The following is an 8,742-nucleotide window of genomic DNA, read 5'->3' on the forward strand; positions in this document are numbered from 1 at the left end:
TATGTATAAGTGACGGAATTTTAATTTTGCCTTTCTTCACTTGCTTAATTCTCCCAAAGCTTCTCCCTGCCTTTCGGGTTGGTTTTTCCTCTTCCCCAGTCTGACAGTCTGAAAAACTTTCCGTTTGCATTCAGGTTATCTTTGTAGGGTGGGGATGTGAAATTAAGAATGAGTCAGTTTCTGAAGGCTGGGTGCGGGTCCCATAGCCAACTCAGCAAAAGACTCAGCTGCTATTTTATAACAGATTAAGCACAGGGTAGGTTCACATTAGGGATGCGGGTGGCACTGTGGGTTAAACCACAGAACCTAGGACTTGCCGATCAGAAGGTTGGGGGTTCGAATCCCTGCGACGGGGTGAGCTCCCGTTGCTCAGTCCCTGCTCCTGCCAACCTAGCAGTTCGAAAGCACGTTAAAGTGCAAGTAGATAAACAGGTACCGCTCCGGCGGGAAGGTAAACGGCGTTTCCGTGCGCTGCTCTGGTTCGCCAGAAGCGGCTTAGTCATGCTGGCCACATGACCTGGAAGCTGTACGCCGGCTCCCTGGGCCAGTAAAGTGAGATGAGCGCCGCAACCCCAGAGTCGGCCACGACTGGATCTAACGTTCAGGGGTCCCTTTACCTTTACATTCCAAAATATGATACAAAAGACAAATAAAATAAAACCTACATAAAGCAGCAGTGTTTTGTGTTGTGTAGGCTCCCATGATGTAAGTCATGGGCCCCCGCCTGCTAGCCTGCTCCCTAAAATATCACGGGTTTGCTCCTTTCTATATATAGGGTGCCTACATTCTGCATGGACTGGTTGCATGACAAAATGGGCAAATACCTATGAGGTCCATAAATTACCATATATTCAACACACAAAACAGCAACAATTTGTTGTTGACAAAGGACAGATGGACATATAAAGGGCCCCATTACCTTCAGTAGCTTAAAGGTAAAGGTAAAGGGACCCCTGACCATTAGGTCCAGTCGTGGCCGACTCTGGGGTTGCAGCGCTCATCTCGCTTTATTGGCTGAGGGAGCCGGCGTACAGCTTCTGGGACATGTGACCAGCAGGACTAAGCCGCTTCTGGCGAACCAGAGCAATGCACAGAAACGCCGTTTACCTTCCTGCCGGAGTGGTACCTGTTTATCTACTTGCACTTTGACGTGCTTTCGAGCTGCTAGGTTGGCAGGAGCAGGGACCAAGCAACGGGAGCTCACCCTGTCGCGGGGATTTGATCCGCCGACATTCGGATCGGCAAGTCTTAGGCTCTGTGGTTTAACCCACAGCACCACCCGTGTCCCTTCAGTAGCTTAGGGCCTCATCAAACCTAAATCCAGCCCTGGAGATACGTGACCCCGGCTCTTCCGTGAAGCTCAGCTTTGCTGAATCTCATCCCAGCCAAACTCACAGGACTATGCACTGCTAATCTACAAAAAGCTTACCTATGTTGATCACTTGCATCCTGAAAGAAAAAGCCAGGTGTGCAAAATTTCCCTTTCTACTCGCCTAGATATGATTCTTAGTCGGCGCAGGTGACCAGGCTGGTGGTGGATTGTGAGCCTCCGCCGAACTTAATTTCTCTCCCTCTTTCTCTCTCCATAGACTTCCCCCTGACAAAGAATGGCGCTTTCCCCCTCCAGACGCCCAGGGGGCGCTCTCTCATTCTCTGAGCACTGCATTCCCGCCTCTGGTTGCAGAATCTTTGCACTTTAAAGAGACGGACTGGACTTTCTGCCCAGAAGGTTGATGATGGTTCCGGGAAGTGGAGATATACGTGGAAAGGGGTGGGACAAACGTGCCTGTCAGTCCATTTTCTGTGTTTTCCTTTTTATTTTATTTTTTTTTTGCTTTTTTAAAAAAGAAACGTAGATAACAACAGGCCTGCAGAAACCATCTACCTTAGTAGATTTTTTTATATATGTATAAAAAATAAGAAATAATAATCTTTGCTTTATTATTGCAACATAATTTTTAAGAGAGAGAGAAGAAAGTGAATGTAAGGGGGCTTCCATGTTTGTTAGAGGGTGTTTCAAAAGGCTGTGCTTTTCAGTTGCGTAAAAAAATCAGCTGGGTTTTAAAATGAATTGTAGTCTGTTTATTTGAATCAATAAATTATGGATATACAAGGGCGGTTTCTTTCATATTTCTGGGTTCCTTTACGTGGAATTAATATCGGAGGCCTACTTGAATTTTGAAAAATTGTACTTATCTGCTTGTTGTTGTTGTTTAGTCGTTTAGTCGTGTCCGACTCTTTGTGACCCCCTGGACCAGAGCACGCCAGGCACTCCTGTCTTCCACTGCCTCCCACAGTTTGGTCAAACTCATGCTGGTAGCTTCAAGAACACTGTCCAACCAATTCATCGCCAAAGAACTGGTGCTTTTGAATTCTGGTGCTGGAGGAGACTCTTGAGAGTCCCACGGACTGCAAGAAGATCAAACCTCTCCATTCTGAAGAAAATCAGCCCTGAGTGCTCACTGGAAGGACAGATCCTGAAGCTGAGGCTCCAAGACTTTGGCCACCTCATGAGAAGAGAAGACTCACTGGAAAAGACCCTGATGTTGGGAAAGATGGAGGGCACAAGGAGAAGGGGATGACATAGGACGAGATGGTTGGACAGTGTTCTTGAAGCTACAATCATGAGTTTGACCAAACTGTGGGAGGCAGTGGAAGACAGGAGTGCCTGGCGTGCTCTGGTCCATGGGGTCATGAAGAGTCGGACACAACTAAACAACTAAACAACAACAACAAGAGACAGGGTTGCCTTCAGATGTCTTCTAAAAGTCAGATAGTTGTTTATTTCTTTGACGTCTGATGGGAGAGCGTTCCACAGGGAGGGCGCCACTACCGAGAAGGCACTCTGCCTAGTTCCCTGTAACCTCACTTCTCGCAGGGAGGGAACCGCCTAAAGGCCCTCGGAGCTGGACCTCAGTATCCGGGCAGAACGATGGGGGTGGAGACCCTCCTTCAGATATACTGGGCCTTTGATGCCATTAGGGCTTTAAAGGTCAGCACCAACACTTTTAATTGTGCTCAGAAACGTACTGGGAACCAATTTAGGTCTTTCAGAACCGGTGTTACATGGTCTTGGCTGCCACTCCCGGTCACCAGTCTAATGTATTTGTGTGCAAGCCAGTTTTATCTTATTTTAACCTTCCATTTGATTTCCTGTCTCCTGTTCCCCTGTACCTATTACCCCTTTTTAACCACTTCCTGCCCACCAGAGCCTGTTATAAGTCAGGTTTCAGTGCAGCTGTGTGGTTGAGGCTGGGAAAAACGAGTTTTTTTTCTATACTTCCCTGCTCACAATTCCTTGGAGTTTTGCGCCCTCTGCTGGAATAACACAGCATTACTTAAGAAGTGTATGCTCAGGTAAAATAGATCTCTCTCTCTTTAGGTTGCTTACTAAATCCTTTATTTTCACACTCAAAGCGATTTGTTCCTAAAACAAGAAGTGATGGATCAGGGGCCTGCACAGAAGCTGAAAATCCTGTGCCTCTTTTTCCTGTTCTGCATAACTTGTCATCAAATGCACAGTGCCTATATCTTAAATGGATTTTCTGCCTATATACATAGAAACTAAAGGCTGTCGTCACGCTCTGCAGTTGCGGATGCAGGTGGGGTGATCTGTGGGCGGCGGGTAAGCAGGGTGGTGAGATGTAAAGATAGGGGGGTTGGTCTAACTTGGACACACATTCATAGAATTGTAGAGTTGGAAGGGACCCCCTGGGTCATCTAGTCCAACCCCTCGAAATGCAAGAATCTCAGCTAATGCATCCACGACAGGGTTGCCATATTGTGAAAAGCAAAAAAGGGGACACATTTGCTGACTGGTGACCCTACCCATGAAAAAGATGTGTCCTCAAAAAAGGTGAGGGGAGCACTCTTGCGCTTGAGGGCTTCCTGTGGGTTTCCCACAGACATGTGGTGGGCCACTGTGAGAGCAAGTTCTTATCACACTCCTATCTGGACTTGGAGAAATGCAGTGGTTCTGTAATGGGACATGTGCTTTGCACGGAAAAAGTCTCAGATGCAATCCTTGGCACCTCCCGCTGGGGCTGGGAAAGATCTCTATCCGAAACTGCCAGTTTGAGTAGGCAGTACTGAACCTGGTTGACCAATGGTCTGATTCAGTATAAGGCAGGTCCCTGTATCAGGAATGCCTCATTAACTGCTTCTTGCCACAGCCCCTGGTTTTGCCTTTGGGGAAAAGGTAAAGGTAAAGGGACCCCTGACCATTAGGTCCAGTCGTGGCCGACTCTGGGGTTGCGGCGCTCATCTCGCTTTATTGGCCGAGGGAGCCGGCGTACAGCTTCCGGGTCACGTGGCCAGCAGGACTAAGCCGCTTCTGGCCAACCAGAGCAGCACATGGAAACGCTGTTTACCTTCCTGCCAGAATGGTACCTATTTATCTACTTGCACTTTGATGTGCTTTCGAACTGCTAGGTTAGCAGGAGCAGGGATCGAGCAACGGGAGCTCACCCTGTCGCGGGGATTCAAACTGCTGACCTTCTGATCGGCATGTCCTAGGCTCTGTGGTTTAACCCACAGCGCCACCCGCGTCATAATAATAATAATAATAATAATAATAATAATAATAATAATAATATATTATTATTATTTATACCCCACCCATCTAGCTGGGTTTCCCCAGCCACTCTGGGTGGCTTCCAACGGAACACTAAAATATAATAACATATTAAACATTAAAAGCTCCCCTGAACAGGGCTGCCTTCAGATGTCTTCTGAAAGTCTGGTAGTTGTTTTTCTCTTTGACATCTGATGGGAGGGCATTCCACAGGGTGGGTGCCACCACCAAGAAGGCCCTCTGCCTGGTTCCCTGTAGCTTGGCTTCTCGCAGTGAGGGAACCACCAGAAGGCCCTTAGCGCTGGACCTCAATGTCTGGGTAGAACGATGGGGGTGGAGACGCTCCTTCAGGTATACTGGACTGAGGCCGTTTAGGGCTTTAAAGATCAGGCGTAGTGCACATTTTTGTTGTTGTTGTTACCCCACCCATCTGGGTGGCTCCCAACATCATCATCATCATCAAGCTATCAAACATTAGAAACTTCCCTAAACAGGGAAGTGCACATGGACATAAATGCGTAGAACTGCACATGAACACTAGATCCATGCGCCATGCTCAGTCAGCCACATCGCCCACTGCAGCTGCTGACGTACCTTTTGAACTGTGCCCGCACAGCCTGTTGGCACTCTTCCAAATATATATTTTTTTTTAAACCACCAAAGGCCTCCTTGGCTTTTAAATCAGCAGAGGGCAAGGGCTGTTAATGAGTGCAAGCATGCAAGAGACAGAGCGGAGCCGCCAGCAAATTAATTTTATTTATTTATGTATCTTATTCATGTATTTATTTATTTAAAGGCACGTATCCAAGCCACTTAATATTTAAACGTCTTGAAGCACTATGCAAAAACACAGCATAGAAAGAACCTAACTTCTGTTGTCAATGCTCTGGTGGCTTCCAGGCTTAGATCACCGCAATGTGCTATACTTGGGGCTGCCCTTGAAGACAGTTCAGAAACTGTAGCTGGTGCAGAACTCAGTGGTCAGATTGCAGACCAGGGTCTAAGCACATAAACACCAATCCGCCTCTACTAGTACTAGCAACCAAGGAGTTTCTAGGCTCAGTTTTGGCTAACAAAGGTTGGAGGATGGATGGCGGCTAACAGATTGAGGTTGAATCCTGACAAGACAGAAGTACCGTTTGGGGGGGGGCAGGAGGTGGGCCGGTGTGGAGGACTCCCTGGTCCTGAATGGGGTAACTGTGCCCCTGAAGGAGCAGGTGTGCAGCCTGGGAGTCATTTTGGACTCACAGCTGTCCATGGAGGCACGGTCAAATCTGTGTCCAGGGCAGCTGTTTGCCAGCTCCATCTGGTACGCAGGCTGAGACCCTACCTGCCCACAGACTGTCTCGCCAGAGTGGTGCATGCTCTGGCTATCTCCCGCTTGGACTACTGCAATGCGCTCTACGTGGGGCCACCTTTGAAGGTAACCCGCAAACTACAACTAATCCAGAAACGCGGCAGCTAGACTGGTGACTGGGAGCGGCCGCCGAGACCATATAAAACCGGTCTTGAAAGAGCTACACTGGCTCCCAGTACGTTCCCGAGCACAATTCAAAGTGTTGGTGCTGACCTTACAAGCCCTAAACGGCCTCGGTCCAGAATACCTGAAGGAGCATCTCCACCTCCATAATTCTACCCGGACACTGAGGTCCAGCTCCAAGGGCCTTCTGGCGGTTCCCTCACTGCGAGAGGCCAAGTTACAGGGAACCAGGCAGAGGGCCTTCTCGGTAGTGGCACCCGCCCTGTGGAACGCCCTCCCACCAGATGTCAAAGAGAACAACAACTACCAAACTTTTAGAAGACATCTGAAGGCAGCCCTGTTTAGGGAAGCTTTTAATGTTTGATGCATTACTGTATTTTAATATTTTGTTGGAAGCTGCCCAGAGTGGCTGGGGAAACCCAGCTAGATGGGTTTACCTTTGGTTTTTAAATTGGGCAGATAGTCAAATCCATCAATGGTTTGTACTATTTTTTTAAGTAGAGTGGGCAGGATCTGCTCCTTAAAATGTACAGTCATACCTCAGGTTACATATGCTTCGGGTTGTGCGATTTTGGGTTGTGCACCGCGCCAAACCCGGAAGTACCGGAACGGGTTACTTCGAGGTTTCGGCGCTTGCGCTTGCGCAGAAGCACTAAATAGCACTTTGTGCATGCGCAGAAGCACAGAATCACAACCCGCGCATGCAGACGTGGCGCTGGGGGTTGCGAACGTACTTCCCGCACGAATCACGTTCGCAACCCGAGCGTCCACTGTCTAGTACAGGGGTGTCTAACTCAAATTCATCGGGGGCCACATCAGCAGTTTGGTCACCCTCAAAGGGCCGGTTGTATCTGTAGGACTTACAGTACAGGAGAGAAGGGTTCAGGCAGCTGTTGGATCTGTCACATCACAGGATGGCATGCACTCAATATAAAAACAAGTGGAGGTTTCCTGAATGCATGTAAAGTGGAGGTTTCCTGTGTAGAACGGCCAGCGCCGCTAGAGGGCAGACGTTCTCTGGCTTGTAGGCTGCCGCGCATGCGCTGAAGAGGCGGCTTTCTTGTGTCAAAAAAAAAAGCGAGAATAAAAGGTGAAGGCTGGTGGCCGCCGCCGGCTACACGGGCCACATGACGAGGTCTGGCGGGCTGTATTCGGCCCGCGGGCCTTGTGTTTGACACCCGTGGTCTAGTATTTTCAGCAGAGTATTTTACTTTTTGCTATTTTCCTAACTGGGGCTAATATCTATGTTATTTCTACTTGGGCGCTGCCACCCCTTCTCACACTGCTTGCCAGCCGCACTTGGCCCCATCAAAACCCCATATCACAGCTCCCCTTCATCCTCCCCACATCCCTGCTTTATTCAAACTTCTACTATTGTTTAAGACCACTGTTTTAAAACTTGCCTTCTCTTTCACTCCACTCCCCCACCCTGACCCCGTGCAAATCCAGGACTGGGACAAGGTGCTACAAATCCTCCAATAAGGGCTGCGTGATGACAGCCTTCCTTTTTATTTATATAGGGGAAATTGCTTTGAAACACCTTGGTGCAAAAATGTAATGGATAATAATTATTGATCATAGCCCAGAACAATCTGCAGCTGGGGAGGGAGTAGAGAGCGCCCCTGGACAAAATAAGAATTGGGGTCCCAACAGCGTGCCCCTATTGTCCTCCACGCAATGATGGTCGTAACTCAGTAGCAGCACATCTGCTCTGCACATGGAAGGTCCCAGGTTCCTTCTCTGCTGTGTCCAGGTATATCTGGGGGAAATTGTGGGTCTGAAAAGCTGGAGAGCTGCTGCCAGTCTGTGCGGGCAATACTGAGGTAGTTACAGGTAGGTAGCCGTGTTGGTCTGCCGTAGTCGAAACAAAATTTTAAAAATCCTTCCAGTAGTACCTTAGAGACCAACTAAGTTTGTTATTGGGACGCGGGTGGCGCTGTGGGTTAAACCACAGAGCCTAGGACTTGCCAATCAGAAGGTCGGCAGTTCGAATCCCCGCGACGGAGTGAGCTCCCGTTGCTGGGTCCCAGCTCCTGCCAGCCTAGCAGTTCAGAAGCATGTCAAAGTGCAAGTAGATAAATCGGTACCGCTCCGGCGGGCAGGTAAACGGCGTTCCCGTGCGCTGCTCTGGTTTGCCAGAAGCGGCTTAGTCATGCTGGCCACATGACCTGGAAGCTGTACGCCGGCTCCCTTGGCCAATACAGTGGTACCTTGGGTTAAGTACCTAATTCGTTACGGAGGTCCATTCTTAACCTGAAACTGTTCTTAACCTGAAGCACCACTTTAGCTAATGGGGCCTCCTGCTGCTGCCGCGCCACCGGAGCACGATTTCTGTTCTCATCCTGAAGCAAACATCTTAACCTGAAGCACTATTTCTGGGTTAGCGGAGCCTGTAACCTGAAGCGTAGGTAACCTGAAGCGTATGTAACCTGAAGTAGCACTGTAAAGCGAGATGAGCGCCACAACCTTAGAGTCGGTCACGACTGGACCTAATGGTCAGGGGTCCCTTTACCTTTTTAAGTTTGTTATTGGTATGAGCTTTTGTGTGGTCTCTAAGGTGCTCCTGGAAGGAATTTTTTAAGTCATACCTCGGGTTAAAGACGCTTCCGGTTGAGCGTTTTCAGGTTGCGTCCCGTGGTGACCTGGAAGTAACGGAACGGGTTACTTCTGGGTTTCACCGCTCACGCAT

The 8,742-nt window shown here is 48.9% G+C and overlaps 1 protein-coding gene and 1 long non-coding RNA gene across 3 annotated transcripts in view; one reads left to right on the forward strand and one right to left on the reverse strand.

Annotated features, from left to right (window-relative positions):
• LOC310851531 (SPARC-related modular calcium-binding protein 1-like) overlaps positions 1-2,113 on the forward strand; it is a 77,581-nt gene extending 75,468 nt beyond the window's left edge. For both annotated transcript variants that reach the window (XM_083754051.1, XM_083754050.1), the window contains exon 12: positions 1,590-2,113. The gene's annotated coding sequence lies outside the window, so the exon portion shown is untranslated. The remainder of the gene's footprint in view (positions 1-1,589) is intronic.
• Positions 2,114-4,192: 2,079 nt separating this feature from the next.
• LOC310851841 overlaps positions 4,193-8,742 on the reverse strand; it is a 140,060-nt gene continuing 135,510 nt past the window's right edge. The window contains exon 3 of the long non-coding RNA XR_014567869.1: positions 4,193-4,374. This is a non-coding gene — a long non-coding RNA (uncharacterized lncRNA). The remainder of the gene's footprint in view (positions 4,375-8,742) is intronic.

Source organism: Podarcis gaigeae (assembly GCF_964106915.1).
Source record: "Podarcis gaigeae genome assembly, chromosome: 8".
NCBI lineage: Eukaryota > Metazoa > Chordata > Lepidosauria > Squamata > Lacertidae > Podarcis > Podarcis gaigeae.